The 13,317-nt window shown below is 38.1% G+C and overlaps 1 protein-coding gene across 8 annotated transcripts in view; it reads right to left on the bottom strand.

The window, feature by feature from the left end:
- The window catches only part of RAPGEF2 (Rap guanine nucleotide exchange factor 2), a 195,349-nt gene that overhangs the window by 90,732 nt on the left and 91,300 nt on the right, over positions 1-13,317 (bottom strand). The gene's annotated exons all lie outside the window — the stretch shown is intronic.

Here is a 13,317-nt window from a genome sequence, read left to right as displayed (position 1 = left end):
AAATTCAAGACCTTTATGGTTAGTTCCTTAATCATATGCTGTTAGAGTGGAAGAAGAGACAATCAGCTAAAGTTTGGTTCTGAGGTGTGTGCTTTCCACTCAGGGTAGTTCATATTTAAGCTTGCAGGCTAAATGCAGATCTTTGCTATCACTGGAGAACAGAACAAGTGGCAAAATGGTTGGAACTTCAGGATCCCTTTCACAGCCTGCTGTAACAAGCCTGCCCTAAAGTTTGATAAGAGCCAAAGTAACTATTTAACCCTTCTTCAACCTGACGTCGTGCAACAGGCATGGGAACCCTTCCCATCTGAAGCTCACAATGCAAGAGCTGTTAAATAAGTTCACAAAAAAAACCAAACTAAACCCAGCCAAATCGTAAAACTCAAAGGCTACCGAATCATGTAATGCACAGCCATGGTGACATGCTTAAGCTATGGTGTTTGTGGCAAGTAACTTTTCAAGTTTTATTTTGTAACAAGCAGACTGAAGCAGTTCATACAGTACTTGGAACAGTATACCTAGAGAGTTTATAATATCTATTCCCCTGTCCTGCCAGGTGGTTGGTAGAAATGAGCCATTTCACTTGCCACCCTAAAGGCTAATCTCTTGACAAGAGCACGCATATAGCTCAAAAAGAAGGCAGTCAGATATTGAAATACCAGCTGTGCTTATTCAAAGTAATCACATTTAACGGTACAGGGGACTGCTACAGTAGAAAAAAAAATTCCAGAATACTAAGCCTCATGAAAAGAAATATTCAGTAAAGAAGTCTCGATGAAACGCATATTTTCCTAGAGACAAACACATGCTTCCTCCTGTAGTCCAGCAACAAAACCACAATGTCATCTTGAATGTTACACTACACTTATAAAGATACCAGAAAACAAAACTATTATCTTGCTCCATTACATTGCTGCAAAATGTCAAACTTATTTTCTTAGCCATTAATCTGATCTGTATATGCACTTCTTCCTTAAAAAAATAGAAGAGGAAGGGGAGAGGAAGGAGCAAGTAAATCAACTCATTGATTGAAAAGCAACAATGCAGAAATGATGATGAGGAAGTCAACTTATTTGATATTTTAACTGAAAACAAACACAGAAATATTCCTACTTGAGAAATTAGAGTGAATTTGCAGTCTGAAGTGCCTTGTGATCTTCAGTCAAAGATAATCTATACTTGTGACACACTTATTCCCCTCTCTTTGCAACCACTGGTTTTGGTCTACAAGACACTACTGCTGTATTTTTTGCTAACCCATTTTCTAGCCTTGCAGCCAAGTTTCAACCCCAAATGCACATACACTTTTTCCCTCCAGTTCTCTTCCACAAGTGTTGCCTGTTAAGTATCAGCTTTGAACTTCTGCCTGTGGTTTCAAGCTTTATCAAATACAGCAAAAAGAAAAAGCTGTGTCTTGGATGTGCTTTTCTGTTCTTGAAGAAGTTGTTTGGATTTTTACCTTTCAGCACAAAGGAACAGGTAGTTGACATATTAAGACGGAAGGCACACACTAAACTACTATAAAGAAAAGTCTTGATTTCAGCTCAGAGTTACACACTGGTTCTCACTGCAAAATAACTCCATCATTGTATTACTAGATTCCTATGACAGCAAAATCATTATCACGACAGACAGTGAAACAGAAAAGCATACAATGGTAGCAGTTGGAAGGGATCTCTGAAGCCATTTAGTCTAAACTCTCTACTGGAACAGCATCTAGCATCTGGAGTAAATCACACAGGGGCACATTCAGGAACATGTCTCCAGAGACAGACTCCACAACCTCTCTGGGCAGCCTGTTCCTCTGCTCTGCCACCCTCAGAGTGCCTGTAACTGATCATTAAAACAACCAACCAAAAAAAAACACAACAAAAAACACCAAAACCAAAAACTTAATCTGCTGTCAGTATCAAACTGTCCAAAAGATGAGGTTTGAGACTGACAGCAGATTAAAGGTTCATTTTTATTATTATTTAAAACAGTTACTTTCCTTTAACTTAAGAACCTGTACTGATGTATGGGATAACTCCAGCAGGTTATAACTAAAAAAAAAAAAACAACAAAACAAAACTAAAATTATTTGTCCATTATGTCCAGACATTTCAGAAACTTCCATCTTGGTGCTAGAACATCTATCACAGTATCGTGTACCATCTATTGCAGAACCACACTTGGATACCTGCAAAGAGCCACACAAACACCTGTTGGCATGCAACTTTGGAAAACAGCTGAAGCAATGAATTCCACTGTTTCAACTCAGAAGACTGACATTGAAGTCAGCAAGTTTTATCAGAATTTACCTGTTGGAGGTTCTCAAAGAAGCAAAACATTAAAGAACACCAAAGGAAGAACTCCAGTGGCATGCTTTCCTACCTGAAATGCCTAGCAAGCAGTAAAAAGAAGCAAACACATGACACATAATGCAGCCTGTTTACTGAGCTGATCAAAAAAGCCCAAGCTGTAAAGGCTTTGGTAAAATACCAGGAGAGGAACCTCATACAAGAGACCACCACAAGCTGGCATGCAAACTGGCTTGAAGGATGCTAGGTATCATACAGAAAATAAAGCCCTTTAATGGAAGGGCTGATGGATCACCTTCATAACACCAACTCTATTTCATTAACTTTTGCTAGACGCTGTTCTTTTTCTGATGATAGACTTCCTATAGATAAGAGTTTGACTACCAACATTGATCACAAAAAACAGCCAACATAAGCACTGGCCAACTGAAGTAAGACACAGAGAGCCTTACTGGCAGGTTTCAATGGACTAGGGATTTGACAAATTTATTCCTTCTGTCATTGTAATATGAAATGAACCTGTGGAGGAGACTTCACAATGCAGCTTAAGGTTTAAAATAAAGAACACAGTTTGATTGTATTGTATAATGCCTTAATAATTACAATCAAAATTATGTTTATATATCAAGATAAAATTTCTTCTATCTAAGCCTTATTCATTTCAGCTCTTAAAAACAGCTTGTTTTGAACTATTGTCAGCAAAAATGTCCAAGAGAACCCAAATTTTGCAAGTATTTTCTCTATATTGGTGATGTTTTTTGCAAAGGAGGCTAAGGCAGTTCAAACTTATCTTTACAGTGGTGGCTGCAAACATGGGATTTAGAGGTTACTACTATTTAAATAACCAGATGGTTGTCTAGTTAGGATATTACTGTCTCTCCCACATTCCCCAAAGAACCTTCTTTTGCAGCAGCTTTTCCAACACTTTATTTCCCTGCTACTACAAACTCTGACTTGAGATTCCCTGAGTATTAAACTTCACAGATGCTCTCCACAGTAGCTGTCCTAGAGGCAATTTCACTTCTGAAGTCCTTTTCTACCACAGTTACAATTACTCCCCATCATGCTACTGAATGCATGACGTGAGTATAAATCTACTTAAAACAAACTTAAGGAATTTTTTTGAAGGGGAGTATTTTTGTAGGTATCCACTTTACAGTAGCAATTTTCTAAATGAATGAAGGGAGGCTGTGGCCAAGCAGGGGTTAGTCTCTTCTCTCAGGCAACCAGCAACAGAACAAGGGGACACAGTCTCAAGTTGTGCCGGGTGAGGTCTAGGCTGGATGCTAGGAGGAAGTTCTTCCCAGAGAGAGTGATTGGCATTGGAATGGGCTGCCCAGGGAGGTGGTGGAGTTGCCATCCCTGGAGGTGTTCAAGAAAAGACTGGATGGTCTAGTTGACTGCATAAGGCTGGATGCTAGGTTGGACTGGATAATCTTGGAGGTCTCTTCCAAGCTGGTTGATTCTATGATTCTCCCCAAGGCCTCTAACTACAACATTCCCTGAAGCAATTGACAAAAAACATAATTTCCTGGCTATTCAAAAGCATTATCTCCAAATAAACTCATTAAAGGTAAAGAAAGAATACAAAAATCTTTTGCCTAGTGTGTATTACAAGCAGCCATTAAATATATCACTATTCACAACATCATTTCCCTTCTAATGCATTCTAAAATAGTTTACACTGTCTGTATCTGACAGTTCTTGCTAAGTGTATCTTACTACATATCTCATAATACATTATACTCCAAACACACACCACTGACTGAAGAACAGTTCACAATACACAGCAGTTCACAGCTGCCATCTTTCCCAAGTTCACACTTAAGATTTTTCATTAAAAAACTGTTTGCATTTATAAAACTATAATTACTGCAAATATGTCAGTAGCTAACAGCAAAGTGAGATTAATTTTAGATCACTGTCTGTATTTATTCCCCTCCAAACGTATTAGATATACTAATAAAACAACACAGCTAACCTCAGTTAATGAAGCAACTAAAAATATACAAGCAATGCATTAATTTTTGTAAGCACTTACACATAGAGACAGCCAAAAACTTTCAGGTATTGAGGTAATTCATTTTATCCTTTCTATTAGCACCATGACACTGGAGGATAATGCAGTTTTCTCCAGACACGACCCATCCATTTCCCTGAGTCCCCAGCCATACTCGTACACACACATACAGATGCTCTTTTCAAAGCTTGCAGGAAAGGCAACAGCTACTGAAAAGGGAACATCATTCCTATCAGCATTCAGCCTTGTCCCCTTGCCCTGGGCCTCCACATTTCTGTTTCCACATCAGCCAGCTCCCAAATGGAAAGTTATTTCTCAGCACCAGAATATAAACGCATTCATCAAAAGCAATGCAGAACCTACAGAAAACTCCACTGGCAACAAGAAAAAGGTTTTTTTAGAAAGAAGCCCTTTTTTTCCTGCCTCTTAAGGATCTAAGATCACTCACAGAAAAACAAGTTTCACTAGTGACAAGTGTTTTTCCAAAAGGACATATAAAAATGTACGTTTTCCCCTATAATGTTATGTTAACTCATTTCTTTTGATATTCACCACCTTACTCTAGCTGAAAACAATAATTAACTCACAAATTAATTGTAAGAATTAGTAAAGCAGCATCTAAGTCTCCCAAGGAACACTTCACAAAGTGTGGTCATCTATATAGTACATATTTTTAAGTGTAAAACACTGTTACCATTTAATATATTTGCAAATATAGAATTCTGAACGAAGCTGCTGGTTCAGAATGAAGTCTATTTAATTGTCTGACTTCCTTCACTGAAAGTCAGGCACTAGAATGGACTGCCCAGGGAAATCACTGAATCATCATCCCTACTGGTATTTGGAAGATGGGTACTCCTGGTGTTCAGGGATACTGTTTAGCATTGGACTTGGTCCTCTTAAGCTAACAATTGGACTGATCTTGAAAGTCTTTTCCAGTCTAAACAATCCTATTTTTTTAATTGATTTATCCAAGTCAAAAGGCATAATCTATTTTCTTATTTATTTCTCAAGGAAATAAATTCCATGTAAGATCAGTTTTTATCATGCATTTGAGTAACATAACCCCAATCCTTCCAAACTCACATTTCTTCAGTTGCCATCTACATTTAGAAGAATCATGGAAAACTACTGATCTGAAACACAGAACAGGTATTGTTAAGCATATTTGGAATTTGAGTTTATGCAAGCCAAAGAGTCCTCATTGACTTTTATACAGCATCTACCCTGCAAATGCTGTTACTACCATTGCTGTTTACACTAAAGTGCTTCCTACTGCAGCTCCCATCCTCCCTCTAAGCTTCACTTCTCAAACTCTGAGCACAGATGAGCTGCAAGCCCTGCCTTTATGTGCCGCATGGTGCTGCTTCCTCATACCAGCACCATGACCTCAGCCATGACCAGCAGCTGCTTTCCATCACTGCATCAATTATTCTCTGATGATACAGAAGCAAAAACGAGCAGAATGCTCTCTGGCAAATCCCAATGATTGCTCCCTGCCAAATCCCAAAGTCAAATCTTGAAAATCTAACTTGCAACAATGCCAAAATGCCTTAAATTTAGTTCTAAAGCAAGTCAGTCACACTGAATTCCTGAATGAAATATTACACACCCGTATGCAGCAGATGTGAACACAAAACTTTTTAACTTTGTTTTTTTTTAATTATTAAAAAAGAAAGGGGGGGGGGGGGGGGGGGTAGGGGGTTGGGAAGAGCAGGGCAGATTTATCTACCACTTAGGGGCATAACAAGGGATTCACTCAATCAAGTTTCCTCCTCTCCTGTAACTTTTTTTAATTAAAAGCCACCAGGTTTTATTTCAGTACATCCAGATTAAAACTGAAAACATACACTCCTCTTAACGTCTTATTTTAACCAGGTTCAGTTGGATTTCACATGAATTTGATGTGAACCACAGCCTGTTCTTCCAACCAGTTCACCCTGGCCAAGGATGGAGAAATGGGTTACAACTTAGAAGTGCGGATACATGTACAAGGAATCCGCAGGGGAACTCTTCAGTGCTCTGATGAAAACTAGAATTGGCATGGCCACTTTCTGACCCCTCAGAAAAAAAAAATACAGAACCCCTCATGCATGCAGATCAGCTCTAACATGAACAGCCCACCAGTGGGGAGGATGCAAGAAGGGAAGGTAGCAGCAGGTTTCCCTATGCTTAAAGCTTAAGACTGCAAATTATGAAAGCAAATGTTTGTCAGCTGAAGGAGAGAAGATCTTTATCAGAAAATGTGATCTGTATGATAAGCCAACTTCTCAAATTCTCACCTGAATCAGTGCCTGTCCTTTGACTTGCATTACATTTTATTTTAAAATGTGATAGTCATGTGCATAGCAAAATCATCAGTAGGGGGGTTTTGCATAATTCACAATGTTATACTTGCATCATTCACAGTGTTATATTTATAGCTGCCATTTTCTGTCTCTTGTTGGCTTTGTGGGGTTTTTTTCATCGTGAACATGCAACTGCTTTTATAGATGAAAAGAAAACTGCAATGCTGGCAACTGGAATGTGAGTTGAAGAGGCATTTGTGGACCTGTCACTGTTTGCAAATCCTGGTGACATGAGCTCACTACAGACCATGGATCAGGATGATTAGACTTATCCAGTGTCATGTGATAGCTTAGATGTTTACAGTCTCAGATACAACAGCTCATGTGTCAGGGAAGGAACTCACTTGGCACATCACAGCTAACTACATGCCACACAATATATATATATATATAAAAGCACAGGGTTTTCAGAAGAAGCAAAACAAAGCCTGGAACATCACTGCAGCTCCTAGTTTGAGGAGTTGCCTGTGGGAACAGAAACATGGTGTCAAGGACAATAATTCAGGGACTGCAGTAGGAGGCTGTAAAGGCAGGAAGAATCTAGTACATCAGATAGAAAATGCTTTATGAGTAGCACCAGTCTGTCTGCAGGACACTAAAAATTAAGAGAAGTACATTTATATTAATGTCTTCATTCCTGCTAAAGATGTGTGACACAATTTCACCTGCATCTGAACACTTTACTAACCTGCTTCAGCTCAGTTACCACCCTTACAGATGGCAGACTACAGTATTTTATCTACATAATCCACATATGGATTTCTTCATTTCTTATGCAAATACAATTCAGATCACAGGTTGCATTAATCTGGTAATTTATAGCTGACTACTGAAAACCCTTCAGAAGAAGTTCCTGAAAACCCACAGAGAATACTTCACAATTAGCTGAATTATGGAGCTTTCCTTTCAGAGGAAGTCCCTTCAGTCAATCCCTAAAACATGTCTGATAGACTTTGCACCTTTTTCTCTTCATACTGACTACTGTTTTGAATTTTGAAATTTTACCTAGTTATAAGGCTGAGTATGGAAGGGAGCTTCACTGGTTTAACTAAAATAAATAAAGTTCCAATTTTGTTAGTTCTCACTTTATCTTTTTATTGTGTCATCTTACAACTAAAGCAGAAATATGGTCAAAACCTCAGCCTGAAGAAGTTCTGTAAAGAACAGCAATTTGTTTCATAAGGACAGATACTCAGGGTCTTTATGGCAGCCAGGGATTCTGAATAATTTTCATATCAGAAGACCACTTAAGGTTCATACAACCCTTGCTTATGGACTACACAAGAAGAAATGTTTATGACATTTCCTGTGGAATTCAAAATCTGTGTTTATACACTGCATTAAAATATTTATAAATAGAGAAAGAGAAGCAAAAAAATCACAGAACCATAGAATCAACCAGGTTGGAAGAGACCTCCAAGGTCATCCAGCCCAACCTACCACACAGCCCTACCCAGTCAACTAGACCATGGCCCTAAGTGCCTCATCCAGGCTTTTCTGGAACACCTCCAGGGACGGTGAGCAATAGTATTGGTGACAAAATTTAGCTTGTTGCAGCACTTCAACATTGTAGCTGACAGAAAAGTCTTCCTTTGGAAAAAAAGTTTTCTAATTTAAAAATGAAATAAGGATGCTTTCATTTTATCTTGGAAAACATTCAAAGACAAAAGTTTTTTTCCTAACCTAATTTTTCTTATTATTCAATTTTATTTTTTTTAATATATACTTTGAATACAATCAGCTTTGCTTATGGCTCCTCTTAATGCTGTCTTTGTTGCCATGGAGTACTAGCACTGTGACATCACAATATCTACATAATGGTCTCAAAGAATAAGACACAGTAGGAAAACATTACTAAAGAGACAAGACCTTGTTTGAGCACAGTTTGGTTTATTAACATGCATAAAATTAATTGAAACAAAAGGACATTTTTCTAACTTCACACAAAGCCTTTAGATACTAAACCCTAAATGAAGAATGTTTTCTATTACCTTTGAAAATGTATAATGAGCTTGAATTCCCCTATAGACTTTCATAATTAAGGTTTTAGAAACTGCCATAATAAAAGTATTTTAAAAATGAATGATTTGACACGTCGTGTAGGCTTTTAACAGTAAAATAAGACCATACATCTTCCACCACCACTGACCTGCCCAGCTCATTCAATATAACCAATTCACTCACATGGAGGGCTAGACACATGACCTCAATCAGTAGTTTGCAAAAATCTCAGTAATACCACACAGACACATTCAAGATACCCTTGCAAAATGTGTTCTACAACTGTAAACGAATAAACAAAGTGTAAGATGTATAAGCAACAAGCGCTTGTCCAACTGCCAAAAAGAGGTCTCCACCTTTTAGTGAACATGCTGCTGATTTAGTTCCTGTTCTCACACATTTACTCTTGCAGAATCCATTTCTGTTGTTCAGAAATAGTCAGGCTCACTTAGAAGTTATTGAGGTCATTTGACACTTTCTGCTTGACTGTTACCTTCACATCTCCTCGTTACAAACTTGGAAGAACGCCTGGTAGCGCTAGCCCCACTACACTACACTTCTATTTTTATTTTCAAAAGATGTCAGCATAATAGATTAAGTCTCTTTAACATTTTATCAGGTGTGCAAGAACAAAATTCCAGTAGCACTGAAATCATTGTTTTGATAGGCACAATGCCAGGCACCACTAACTCAACATTTCAGAACTGTGTCCTCTTCTCTTCCCCAGCACCTCAGATACCAGCAGCACACTTGGAAGATGTCGAGTTTTAAAGCCATGCAAATTCTTCTGTTTCAGCAGAACAGAAGATGAGTGGAATAAAGCAAATATCAAATTAATGATTTTATTTTTTTACAGCTAAATATTCACATTTAAAAAGTAAAAAAAAGTCAGATACATCAATTTCTGCAAACAGTAAGGACAGTATAAGACACCATTACTAGCCTAAGTAGCATGTGCTCTGCATCATGAGCTTTGCTGTAACAGCAGGTGACATGACAAGATGCAGCCCTGGTAATTTATGGCTCAGCTAATTCAGCTACAGAGTTGACTGTATGACTAAGCAAGGAACCCAGATTCACAGACCTTGAAATCTTCCTAGAACATACACCCTGCTTGCCAGCCCTCAGGAAGCTGAGTTCAGGGACAGAACCATGGCATCTCCAGCTCTTCAAGCACCTCACAAGGGAGAAGGCATCAGTGAGCTGCAGGCTTCATTGAAAACACTGGCCATGATACCAATAGGAGATGAGCAGACTGAAGGTAGCTGGCCAGATAATCTTCCCTCCTGTTAGCAAATTTTATTTTCTTTGGGAGTTTGAGCCTTAAAAAGTAATCACAGCTGTATCCAGTGTCATATTTTGATTTTGTGCTTGCAAACATATCCATCCAAAAGGACATATAGACTTTCAGGTAGATGCAGATGGGACAGAGCAATTACAGTTACTTCCTCAACAGCTTTTTAGAAATTTACAATGGGTACACAAACAGACTGACATCACTACTGCTTCCTAGTTCTTTCTTCAGTGTATGATCTCAGTATTTCCTTGATTAAACCATAAAATCACACTCCTTCATGCTTCAGTTTCAATTCAGTCTGAAATGCTGAACCAAGGCATTCAAAACAGAAAAGATAAGACAGCATCAGGGGCTATACACCTTTCCCTCAGACTATAAGGGAAGTCACAAACAGCTTCAGAACAGCACTAATGGATACGCAAATAAAGTTAACAGACAGGTCATGGGAACATCCAGTAGCAGCTAGCAGCAAAATACCCCAAACAAATTCACCACCCCCCAAAAAAAAACCAAGCCAAACAAATACATACCCCAAAAAACCCCAATAAACTACACACCTAAAACCCACCTACAACACACCCAAAGACCAAGAGTTCCAGGGTAAACCACAAATTAAATCCTAAATGTACATTTTCAAGTAATTTCTTAGACCTGAAACCATAAAACAAAGATCCCATGGATGTATCCTATCATGACACTCTAAATCCTTTGCCAAAAGCAAAATGCTAAAATGGGGAAGTGCTCAATAACATCAGCATGGCTCTTCATCAGCTCCCTCTATTGCTTAAATGACTAATCCAGCACTCTCAAAAATACAATGCAACTCTTGAGTCCCCTTAAAACGCGTCATTATAGAATCACAGAATGGTTCAAGTTGGAAGGGACCTCAAAGATCATCTAGTTCCAAGCTCCTGCCAAACTATTTCCTTCATGGAGCACACACAAAAAAAAAAATATCCCTCTTTAGTCAAAATTCTAAGTTTAATGTCAGTATCTGTGTATATTGGTCACTTTCACTTAGAACAGACTTTGTTCCATTAGCTCTTACATTTCAGCCAGCAATGACTTATTAATAAACAGTAAGTTGCAAATATATTAGGGTAATACATTGAGAGAATGATTTAAGGCTTTTATCCTTGTAATTAAAGCTATTAAAATCATTTTCTTGACTGAAGAGATCTTTACAGTCCTTTATTCAAAATAAAAGCATCATCAATTAGATATATAAATCACACCAAATAGTATGTCTTGGACATGACAAAAATTAGGAAGTATGTTTCAGGATACATAGAAACATGTAAATGCATGTACACAGCCAAGAAAGCTCTGTTCCACAACTTATACTCAACATGCATTACATATCAATTTAAAAACAACACACACACAAACACAACTTCCAGAACTGCTAACAAATTTCCTTCTGAGAGAAGTCATTTACTTCATTTAATCAGAAGACAATTGAGGACAAATCATTCCTGCACAAACTGAGTCGTTGTTATTGTTTTAAACACATTCCACACAAGTTTGCAATTTTTCAATTGTTTCCATTAATTAAGTTGTCTTAGTATAGGAAAGACCAGAGGGCTAAATTATCAATATTTAAATAGATATGTCCCTTTTGAGGAGAGAAAAAAAACAGACGAGTAAAGAGCACGGATAAGGGAATAAAGACAAGAACAAAGCCAGCCTTGCATCCAGCAAGCTGGCATCATAGCACACTCCACTCAAAGAGTCTTGAAAGAATTCAAGGATAAAAGCAGACAAACCCAAGCACCAGAGCCTACCAGCCCGAGAAAAGCTGCCCAGCAATTCTGTATTTTGTTGCATCCTCTGGTCATGAAGGCCGCAAGCAAGAAATGAGGTTAGCTATGGGAGATCTAGGATCTGTTCTTACAGTGCAGCTCCAAGTCAAATAAGATGAAAGACCACTGTAAAATTTATACTAGGAGCAAAGTCCTCATACGAAAACCTGAGCAAATATGCCAAGCAAAATGTGGCAAGAGCACAAAGAAGAGCTAGGGATGCTAGAGGCCATTCCAAAAGATACTGTGAGACTCTGTCACATCTCTGTAATTTTGTGTGGTCACTGACAGCCGTAGAGTCAGGACAACCTTCAAGGAATTGTATTTTCTGCTCATTTATTTTCTGGATCTCATACATAAACCTCATATGAACTGCTTTAGGGTACAGATGCTCAGAGGAAATGATGAAGGCACTTAATTAGTGCTCATTTGGTGGTTGTGGTGGAAGGAGAAAATTAAAGAAATACTGGGGGGTGGGAGTGGTGATAAATGTCACCGCTGAAATTCACAGAAATTAAATAGGAGACAAGATTGAATTGTACTTTGTCACCAAAAATATGGAAGCTTTAATTGTTCAAATAAAAATTCTGTAAACTCTGAATTTTAACTGCACTCAAAATATAAAAGTCACTTAATAAAATCCAGCCTTATCATACGAACAGTATTTGCTAGCTGATGGCCTGGCATTAGAACAAATATGGCTAAACTACATTACTATAGGGAAATTAAATGATACTCATGCTATTTTCACAAAACAGATACTGTTTAGCTGTTAAAAGTTTCCTAAGGAAGTCACTTGATTTAGGATTTAATGTATTCCAGTATTGCTACCTTTTTAGTGTTTTCAATTAAAGACTTGTCAAGTAGACAGTTAAAAGCAGTTTTACAAGTCACCCAGTACATTATATAACTTCATAACAATTGGCAGCTATGCTACTCATTCCAATCTGTTTCAACTAGCAGCTACTTCATTGCTGTCTACAACTACCTGAAGGGAGGTTGTAGCCAGGTGGGGGTTGGTCTCTTCTGCCAGGCAACCAGCAACAGAACAAGGGGACACAGTCTCAAGTTGTGCTGGGGGGGGTATAGGCTGGATGTTAGGAGGAAGTTCTTCACAGAGAGAGTGATTGGCATTGGAATGGGCAGCCCAGGGAGGTGGTGGAGTCACTGTCCTTGGAGGTGTTCAAGAAAAAGACTGGATGAGGCATTTGTGCCATGGTCTAGTTGAATGGATAGAGCTGGGTGCTAGGTTGGACTGGATGATCTTGGAGGTCTCTTCCAACCTGGCTGATTCTATGATTCTACATATAACATATTACAAAAGTTGCTTATTTTTGCAATGCTATACTATTGTTTTGTAATGGTTTGAGTGGGAAAGATCAAGGGTGGTCATTTAATATGCTTTCAGGTTTGTTTCTTTTATGTTTTAAAGATACTCTTCTTCCTCAACTATGTATTATCTGTCTGCCAAATCTAGTCATCATTCATTCTCCCCCAATTATTTTAAATGGAATCAAAGACATAAAAACAATTATTTAAAAGTTAAAAA

The sequence above is a fragment of the Pogoniulus pusillus genome, chromosome 9 (assembly GCF_015220805.1).
Source record: "Pogoniulus pusillus isolate bPogPus1 chromosome 9, bPogPus1.pri, whole genome shotgun sequence".
NCBI classification, from domain to species: Eukaryota; Metazoa; Chordata; class Aves; order Piciformes; family Lybiidae; genus Pogoniulus; species Pogoniulus pusillus.
This window is presented reverse-complemented; position numbering and strand designations above follow the sequence as displayed.